Consider the following 11,053-nt stretch of genomic DNA (forward strand, 5'->3'; position numbering starts at 1 on the left):
CTAGTAGTTAAGTTGGCAGAGTGTGCCAAATTTGGAAAATTTGGCCAAAATGGTGGAGTTAACTGCAGTCCCTCCACATTTAGTGGAGTTTCTTTAGGCCAGACTGGAGAAAACTTCAGTGAGTTATAACTTTTGACAGGGAGAACCTTTTTGGACGAAATTTTTTTTGATTTCATATCCTCTCATATTTCTGGAGCCATTGGTACTAGTTTCAGAGCCATTGGAGTTCATCTTTAGCCCCGTTAGCTTTAGGGAAGCCAAGAGAGCCATCAGGGCCAAGAGGGAGTTGGAGCTGTGTTAGGCTATGCTTAACCATTTGAAGTGAACCAATAGTCATTTTCAGCTATTTTCAACATTCTAGAGCTATTGGGATAGGTTCTATAAGTAGTAGAGGTGTTCTACAACCATTTTAGCTTCAGGGAAGCTTTTTGAGCCATTAGGGCCATTTGGGAAATGGAGTTGTTTTGAGTTGTACCTCTCTGTTTGAGGTGAACCAAAGATCATTTCTTGCTATTTTTGACCTTATGAACCTATTGGAAGAGGTTTTAGATCTATTTTAAGACTTTCATAGCTTGAAAATCTTCAGGAGAGTTTTAAGAGCCTGTAGGATCATTTGGAAAAGGTACTGTATTGGGTAATCTTTCACTGTTTAGTGATTTTGGAAAGGCATTCTTAGCTTTTTCATGTCTTCTGAATCTATTTTTTCATTTAGATTTTCCTATTGAGGCACTTTTACACTTTTATTAGCATTTTGAAGCATTTTAATACAAGAGGACAAGCTCATTTTGGGAGGCTTGATCCAACAGACGTAGCCCAGGAGGGGTGAACTGCTCATCAAACATCTGTGTCATTTTATGCTGAAGATATCTTGCTGAACAAATCTGATTTGATATGTTAAACAGTAAAAATACATATTTGCGCCTGTTTGCACCTGCAATTAAAAACACTGTTTAACCTCCTGAAACATATTGGTTTCTTTTGAAACTTCCAGCATATGTTATACACACTCCATATTTGTTGATGGGACATTTAGAACAACAAGCTAATTGACCTCACACATAAATTCATAACAGTTACCAAAAATCACCTTGTTTATTCCACAAGACAAGAAGTATTTTGCACACATTTAAATTAATGAAGATGGATACCTTGCACACATTTTCAAGTACTTCCATTTTCAGATCAGATGGTATCAGAGCTCAGGATTAGAGCATTAGAAGCTAGAGTTTTTACTCAACATTTCCTTTTTGTGCAAAAAAAAAAAAGGGGTGTTAAAACAGTGTAAGAGATTGACTGTTTTATGTGTTGCAAATGGTTGCTTGAATGAGTTTGCTTGAGTTGAAAAGATAGCTGTTGATAGCTAAGTCTTGGAAAGGGTAGTCTTCAACAATACTTTTTCCTTATTCCAAATTATCTCAAGATTACCTTTGAAAAACAAACTCACTTGATCAGTGTTTTCTGCAAAAGCTATTAGGGTTTGTGTTGCAGCTATAACACAAGATACTGCTTGAATAAGAAGGGGTTTTTTGTTTGACATTTGGTTAAAGCTTGTCATTTGATTGAAAGCTTTGAGAACTCTTATTTGGAAGTTCCTTTTGTTTATTTGACCATTTACATAATGTCAACTTCTTCTATAAGTGAAGATTCCTCCTTCAAGAAATTCTTCAATGATGACATGAAGAAAGAGCTCATTAAGGTGAAGGACATGGTGCAGATTCTCATATTGGATCAAAGAGAAAGTGTTAAGCTTCATGCACAATTGTTGGCTATGAAGGAAGAGAAGGAAGAAATTCTCCAAAGGTTGCATGACATGGAGAAACAACTCCTTCAAGCTCAAGAAGCTTTGTCTAAGAAAATGCCTGATGAGGAGGTAAACCATTCAAACTTGTCTTCAATTTCCTCTATTGAAAAGTGTGTTGGTTCTTTTGAAAAACATACAAGAGGTATAGGGTCCAAATTAATGTTTAAGATGGGCTATCAAGAAGGCAAAGGTTTGGGCAAGCATGCACAAGGCATGGTTGATCCTATTTCAGTTGTGGAGCGACCCAAGAATGTTGGTCTTGGATATGTGTAGTCTAATGGTGAAGAATTCAAATCTTTGAATGCATGTGATGCAGATTTGAAAAGAACTTTTGTTCCAAGTTCTAATACACAAACATGTCAAGTTTGTTTTCAAGTTGATTGCCATTGTGTTAAGCCTTCCATGCAGCAAAAGAGGTATAAACATTCACATGATCAATTTGATTATGTTTCAGCAAAGAATGATAATTTTGCTTATTCAAATGAAAGAAAGTTTTGTTGCACATTTTGTGGTGGATTTAACCATGTTGCTTCAAGTTGCTGGTTGAAAAAGAAAGCACACAGGAAGCAGAAGAGGCAAAGAAAACTTTCATAGAAAGTGATGGAAAGTTGCACATTTTGTCAAAAGAAGGGACATCATGTTTCTCATTGTTGGACTTTGCATCCAACTCATCGTCCAAAGCACATGCAGCTAGAGGACAAAAATATTGGCGCAAATGGATCTATGGATGCCATTATCGATGTGGAAATAAAAGATTCACATGAAGAACTGCTGTTACAACAGAAGACGCCATGGAGTTGGCTTGGTAGGAAGTGGACTAACTTCTTACTGCATTGGCAAGGTGAACTTTATTTTCAGTCTTCTTTGAAGTTTGACCATTGTAGAAACAATATGTTTTCTGCAAAATATAGTTGCTGTTCTGCAAATTTCAAGAATTTGCATCATGACTCAGTCAATCTTAGCAACGTTCGGTCAGTGAATTGAAGGGAAAATTTATCTTTTGATGAGAAGCTCAATTTGATGAAGTCAGGAAGATTTCAGTTATTCAAGGTTGGAAGAGTGGAGAACTGGTCTCCTCGTCTTCATTTTTAGTAATCAGAGAACTTTTGGGGTCCAAAAGCTTCTCATTTGGGAGGTGTGATCAGTGTTGAGAGATAAAAAGGTGTCTTTTTAACTCCTAATTATCTTCATATTAATTGTCAACCCAGGGATGACTTTTTATTTCAAGAGTGTACTCAGTCTGAGGCGGCTATTTACTCAAGAGTAATGTTTTGCAGTATAGTGCTTAAAATACAAAAGTAAATGAATGCTGGAAACAAAATCTAATTGGAACAGTAAGAAACTGAAATGTTCTGAACTAAATCATTCACTCAAAAAACCATCAATCGAGCATACAGTAGCAATAACTCATTCCTCTAGAGATTGATGCAATTGAAATCAAACTAGAACAAGATGATCAATCTGGGAACGAGGAAGCAATAACCAATGTTCTCTATAGTTGACAGTCCCGCTTTAAAGCAATTAAAAGGAAATAGAAATTGAACTCAAACTGTTATTGAAAGTAAACTATGAAAACTTTTTAAAAGCAAACTCTTTGCAATTAATCAGAAATGAACAGCAAAGTAAATAGGCAGCAAACTGTAATTAAAGGAATTAAACAACGAATCCTATTTAATAAATTTGAACAACAAACTCTAATTAATGGAATCGAATAACCAAAAATCTGCAATGAATATCAAAGTCTGAAATGAACAGCGAAGCTTTACATTTGAAATTAACAGCATAACAATATATGTTGGAGAGGATAATAATCTCTATTATGATGGAAAAGAATAGCCATGCGATTCAATCTCAACTTGTGTAATAAAACAATTTCATAAAATACTATAACAACACGCTGTAAAAACATGAAACTATAAAGTAATGCAATTCAAAGGAATAGGAATTAAATCAAACCATCACACGGCAGCAATTGTAAAGCTATAATACACAGCAGCAGCGTAATCCACCAGAGGCTGGGCCCTTAGCCGCTAGCGGATGCTGCTGGGCTACTTCATATAAGGCGAATGAACAACAACTCCCAAATCATATATTAATCATCAAATTGTGAAATCATTACATCAGCAGAAGCTTGAGAATTACAATGGTAATGCAACAATCTCCTTTTCCTCCTATTCTATCCTATCATGAATAATCCATCATCATTCTTGAATCTCCAATTTTGAATCCTCAATTCTCCCTCCTTATCTCTGATCTCTGTTTTCATTTAAATAAAGAGAGATCTGAGAGCAGTTACAACAGAGATAATTACAACATGATTTCTATTACAAAGTTGGATTGTTTTTGACCAATTGATCAACAAGAAAATATATTTCCATCCATCTTTCAACAAGAGCAAGGCGAATTTGGCTTTGCAGCTGAGATTTGGAAAACGGCCACACAGCAAATCTGAGAAAATCGTGCTCAAAGAATCTTGATTTTATCTCAATACAAGCTGAATTTGGGCAAACCGTTCTTCAATAAATTTAATTTGGTCAGTTCTGGACAAAACCCATGTTCCGGATTTTCCAAATTCTTCTTCATTTGCCCAGAATCTCAACCGCAAAACTGTCACTTCTTATTCCAACAAATTTCTAAGTTGGAATATTTAATGATCAAATGTTCAATCTGGAAATTATATTGGAGGCTAAAAATGGTGAATAATGTTACAACCAATTTATTAAAACTATCATTGATAAAATCATGCATAATCATCAATTTATTAGAAATAAAGGAGAATAAATAATATTCATCCATAAAAGCATAAATCATTATAAAATGGATTTATATAATAAATTATAATAAATGACATGATAAAGAAGAGTAAAAATGGATGAAATAAGTGTTAAAAAGTGGTCGTATTCACGGCCCAACATACCCCCACACTGAATATATTGCATGTCCTCATGCAACAAAAACTGAATATATTGCATGTTCTCATGCAACCCAAAGACAAAACCCATGTGTTAACCAAGCAATAAAAAAAATTGTTCATCCCAGGTCATGAAATGGATAGAACAAATGAATTCTTCCTTAATTAATGAATATTCACTTTTAGCAATCTTGATGAAGGCATAACAATTTTTACATTGACGTTCAACTATATGAAGTTGCAGCGAAATATGATATAAGTAACATCAAACTTCATTAACCATTTTCTCAAAACTACAAACCAGATTTTGTTGAAATTTTGCAAGTAGATTTTTACTATAGTAATGCTTCTATGATCCAAAAATCAGATCGTTTTGATGCACGGATCATGAGATATAAACAAAATGGTTGTAGGTGATAGTGCATGATTTCCGAAATTTTATGAACCAATTTAATTTGAAATTATCTAGGTAGGTGTATTTTAATGATACATCTGTGTTATCCAGAAATCACAAGAATTGAGTTCATAGTTTTAAAAGTATTATGGAAATCAATTTCTGCACTGTGTAAAAATGAAATTGTATGCCTTAAATGAGGAAGAAAGTAGAAAACATTTATCATGCGTAGCAATTCCTCCCCCTCTCTGAAGAATTAGCATGCCCTCATGCAATGCTAGAAGACAAATAGAGGTGGCTGCTACGATCTGTTGAATTCTATGCCTGATGTAAAATAACATGGAATAAGGGAGGTGTTAAGAAGGAATAAGAATAACAATGGATGATAAAGAATATGAATGACATGGTCATAAGAAAGAAATGAATGAAAGCAATGCTCCCCAAAACTGAAAGATGATATGTCGCTGAAAAATGAGAAGTGGTAAAGATGTGGAATGAAGGATGATAAATAATGCTCAAAATGGATTTTCATTAAATTCTCCTAAATTCGTAATAAATCAGAAAATTATGCTATTTTACCTCAAGTTTTACCTCTAGAATGACATATATGGACTGGCATTTGTTGAAGCTGATGTAGATAGAGTTGGTGTTGAAAGTGATGCAAAAGGTAGAATCCAGGCAAGCACATCATGTCGAAAGAATTGTTCACGTTCACACGTTGCTCAAGCTGCTTTAGTTGCAATAGTGTGGTCATGCTACGAATAGAGTGTCTCCCCATACTTGTTGTTCTCCTGTAAACAAATCACTATTTTGCATACAATGTTCTTGAATCCATAGTGTTAGTTTTGAATAGCAATAGATTATGATGCATGCAAAAATTTCAATCAGAAAAACTTTTGTATACATGCAAATTTGTCAAATCAACAAGTTATGGCAGAGTGCAGTAATCATATCGCATGCTATCCCATAATGCATACATTCCCCCCTCCAATTAGAAAAGGGATTCCATGACCATAAAGCATATGAGAGGTGTTGTGCTGATGGCAAGGCAAGGGAATGAACAATACGGCAGTAAATGAAGTAGAGTACACATATCAATGATAGGACGGTGAGAATTATGGTAATAATGAGAGCAGAGTGTGTAAAGATAGTTATGAATAAAAGATAGGATGCTTTGGATTGATGATAAGTTATTCAAAAAAGAAAAAGAACAACAATATGCCAAAAAGATGCTTTACTGAAAGTATTATATCTGAAAATGATGTGATTGATCTGAAAACAATTTCTCATGCGTAAAGGTTCAAAACAGGGGAAATAATTAAGGAAATAATTTCTCTGATAAAAAGAAAAAATAAGAAAAGTGTATTATAGTAATAATTGACGATAAGATATAACTTCAATACCATAAGTAGAGCCTCTGCTGCCAGCAGGCGTCCATAGCCTCGGCAGGGTTTCTTTTTAACATGTATGAGCCAGGATCCTCAATTTATAAATGGAGAGTTCCAGTGTTGTTTTACAGAAGAGATCAGTGTGTTGGCGTGGTAACCAGATATCCACACTGCCATTCACTGGGATGTAGCAAAAGTGATCAAGCCAGCTCGTGAAGAGACCTCCCGTTCCAAGGATAATTTGGCTATCCAATGGATCATAACCCTGGTGTGGTGGCCATAATGAGAATGTCACTTTGTTACAGCCTTATGAACATGGTAGGCTGGTTCGTAATGAGACCCCCTATCCTCCATCCGCGAACAAAAATTTGTTGTTATTACACATGTTTATGATAAAAAGAGGGAGGCTCAGTACTTCTTAAGAGCAGGGATGGTGGAAGAAGTTGAACATGTCAATAGAAAAAAATATACCCATAATCTCATTTATTACAGACAGAGAAGATTATGACCAGGAAGGATGGAACTAGCATGGTATTAAGATGATCAATAAATATCATGTTCAACAGAAAACAATACAGTAAAGTGGTATATAAATAATTGTGTCCATTTTGAAAATAATATATCATCAAGGAGTTGTTGTGTTAAAGATCATAATGTGAATGATATTAACTCGCTTCAATAGAATCCATAATTCTTGTTCTCATAAAAGTAGTGTACTTCATGCCATGAAAGAGAATCAGTAAAATGTGATTGAGACGAATTAGGAATAATCCCACAAGAGGAAGAAAGGGTTGCTCTTGAAAATACTCCCAAAGTGTTTCTCTTTTGAAAGAACAGCAAAAACACTCAAAAAAGTGTTGTTCCTTGTAGGGAACAACAAAGAAAATGCATACCAGAAAACAAAAATACACACGAAAAAGGTGTTGTTCTCTGTAGGGAACAGCAAAAAAATGCACGTGAAAAAGTGTTGTTCCCTAAGACAAACAAAAAAAAATGCGAAAATGTTGTTCCTTTGAAAATGAACAGCAAAAATGTAAAAGTGTTGTTCATTTTTTGAAAAGGAACAGTAAAGTGCAGAAGTGTTGTTCCATTCGAAAAGGAACAGCAAAACGTGAAAGTGCAGAAGTGTTGTTCCATTCGAAAATGAATAGCGAAACGTGAAAGTGCAGAAATGTTGTTCCATTCGAAAAGGAACAGCAAAATGTGAAAGTACAGAAGTGTTGTTCCTTTAAAAAGGAATAGCAACGTGAAAGTGCAGAAGTGTTGTTCCTTTAAAGATGAACCACAAAAATGTGAAAGTGCAGAAGTGTTGTTCCTTTAAAGTGCAGAAATGATGTTCCTTTAAAAAGGAATAGCAAAACGTGAAAGTGAAAAAATGTTGTTCCATTCGAAAAGGAACAGCAAAAAGTGAAAGTGCAAAAGTGTTGTTCCATTTGAAAAGGAGCAGCAAAACGTAAAAGTGCAGAAGTGTTGTTCCATTCGAAAAGGAACAGCAAAATGTGAAAAAGAAACAGCAAAATGAACCTTGGAAAAGGAACGGCTAAATGAACTGTGGGAAAGGAACAGCAAAATGAGCCGTGGAAAAGGAACGGAAAAATGAAAATGTTTTCCCTTTGGAAAAGGAACAGTAGAAACAACAAAAGTGCACACAAATGCTGTCCCTTCAGAAAAGGAACAACAAAAATGCAAGCACGCAAAGAATGAATTAGATGTTCACTGTATTGATGCTGAGGATGGGTTACAATTTGAATGAAGCAACACCTGAAACATAAAATATAAGAAAGACTAGAAAAGAAACAACATTTTATTTAAAAACAGTATGTAAATAAATTAAGTTACAACAGCTATGATATTATGTAAAAAAAATGATCTCTTTGAAAAATGTTTTGGCAGTAGTGACAAGACATGAATCTTCAAATGGAAATGAATTCTTCATTTCTTCTATTATAAATCCATTGGATAATGAGTTGGATGAATTTCCCTTGTTTCATTAAAATTTCTTTCAAGAATCACTTGTCCATAAATTGACCTTCTTTATTTTTCCAAGACCTGCAAAAAACGAGTATCTACCTGCAATAAAACATTAAATCATGGAGAAAGAGAGGTGTGCAGTCTCCTCTAATCCAATAATTATGCAAAGAACTAACAAGTAGTTACTCTATGAAACAAATCCACGGAGAAAATAACAAAGTAAAATTTATTTGTCACCTACGGGAGAGCAATGGTCAACCATACTAACCGGTAGTGTTTTAATCACAACTTCTTTGTTTTTCGTCTAAATTGAGTGATTCCAAAGCTATATGAGAGCTAATTCAAAGTTGTATCTCAAATAGAAACAGGTTTTAAAAATTCAAAGATATGATATGTCAATTTTAGTTAGAACAACCTGCCTAACAGAGTCATTTTCGATTACCCCACTTAGAACAACAGTGAATGTTTTAAGCATAGATTCTTTTTTTGATGTCGGATTCAAATGATTAAAATTGAAAATGAAAGTAGATTCATTTATTTATCTCCAATAGAAACAGGTTTTGAAGACAAGAATAATTGATAGGTCAAATACTCTAAGGAACAGCCGGAAAAACAAAGTTTTAAGGGTGCTGATTTACGATAGACAGTCAGTATTTTGATCATAACTTCCCCATACAATATCGAAAATGAGTGATTCCAATTGCCCTGTAAATTAGATTCATAGGGGAATATACCATAAAAAAATGTTTTAAAAATTCATTCATTTAGGCCTCTAAAAACTGACTGTCCCAACTTTGTTCCTGTGCTGCCCGCTAGACACCCTATCAATGTTTCAATTCTAACTTTTTCGTTTCAAATCAAAATTGAGTAATTCAAATTAGGTTGGAAAGTAGACATCAAGGGATACTTAGGATAGAAATATGTTTTAAAAATATTGTCATTTGGTTCCTCAAAACATGACTATCCTGACTATTTTTCAGCGATTTCATTAAGCCCGCAAGCCAAAAAATATGATATTCAAGCAATTTTCAAATTGGTGATAAAAATGAATATAAGTGTTTGTAGAATTTTTATTTGCAATATAATTCATCTACATACATAAATGAATTAAAAAAATTATTACCAATGTTGATTTCCACAGCGTGTTGCAACAAATAAAACAACTAGTTTTACATAAAAAACAAAATGTATTTATTTATTCCCTTATTTATTTTATTTTCTACACTAACCTATTTTTATTTGAAAAATGAATATGACTACGTATATGAGTACTTCCAGTGGAACCATTTTCGAAATAAGGCTTCAAGTATGCACATACCCACATTTGAAAAATGCATGTTAATGAATATTAGGGTATGAGAAGCCAACTTCCCTTGAAAAGATGTTGTCAAAAATTGTTGAAGTATGGAGTGATGCTGCAAACAAGTGATGGAGTGAAACCAATCTTCAATATATCCTTTAATTTCTTGATTTTCCATAGCCATCATATCATGAAGTTTTTGAGCTTTTAAAATGACTTGTTGATGCATACTAGAAAAAACCTCATTTTCTTCCATAACTTCTACAATTTTTGAATTTGAAACATTCTGAATCTCATTGTAAGTTTTTTCAAATGGTGCATGTGAGATAGAATGGGTGGGAAGGGTGAGTAAATTTTGTAGTTAAACACTGTAAGCATGTTGTATTGGTTTATTATGGTGAGGGTGTGGAATGAGCTGAGCAGGAAATTGTGTACAAAATGGAGTATTTTGATGACGTAGATGATTGGGTTGAGTGGATGATTTTGATGAGCAAGCAAGATGTTGTGGAAGAGTTGGTGAAGAATATGGAGAATGTGTTTGTGCTACAAGATGATGGAGAGTAGTCATGCAATCATAAGGTGAACCATGCCAAACTTGTAGACAAGATTGGTGGTGGTCATATTGACATGGCTGCCCTAACACATTAGTATTCCATAATGGATTATGCAAGTAAGAGAATGGAGAAGAAGTGTTTTGAACCATACTTTTAGGCCATGATTTCCATGCTTTTTACCTTGTTGCAGCTTCCTCATCTCTTTGATATGCTATTTCCATCCTAGATAATGAAGAACAACTATCTATGGGATGCTCCTTTTGGTCATGAGGGCAAAACACTTCATCAAATTCTTGATTTTTCTGAACCTGCAAAACATCCAATTTTGAATTTCGAGAGATAATAAAATCAACTTTAAAATTTTCAAATAAAACATTGATTTCAGCTCTCATGTCTCCTATTCTTGTAGCAGATTTAGAAAACAAAGAACAAACATCTCTAGAATTCTTACCAGCCTTGGAGATTCCTCTTGAATACTTTATGCACAATTCACAAACATCATCATATGATAACTGAAAAGCATCACATTTTCCTATCAGATTTAAGAGTTCTAAAAATTCATCTTTGATTCCTTTGAGTAGGAGTGTTTTTAAGATCTCTTTTTCCAAATGTTTATATTTTGATTTTTGAAGGTTGTAATGAAATCAATCTACATAGTCCTCCAAGCTTTCATCTTCCCCTTGTATCATATCGAAAATATCTTCATTGGATTTGCAATAGTCTTGGTACTTCTT

Source organism: Pinus tabuliformis, chromosome 8 (assembly GCF_031772625.1).
Source record: "Pinus tabuliformis cultivar Carrire ecotype Pingquan chromosome 8, CPIR1, whole genome shotgun sequence".
Classification (NCBI taxonomy): Eukaryota; Viridiplantae; Streptophyta; class Pinopsida; order Pinales; family Pinaceae; genus Pinus; species Pinus tabuliformis.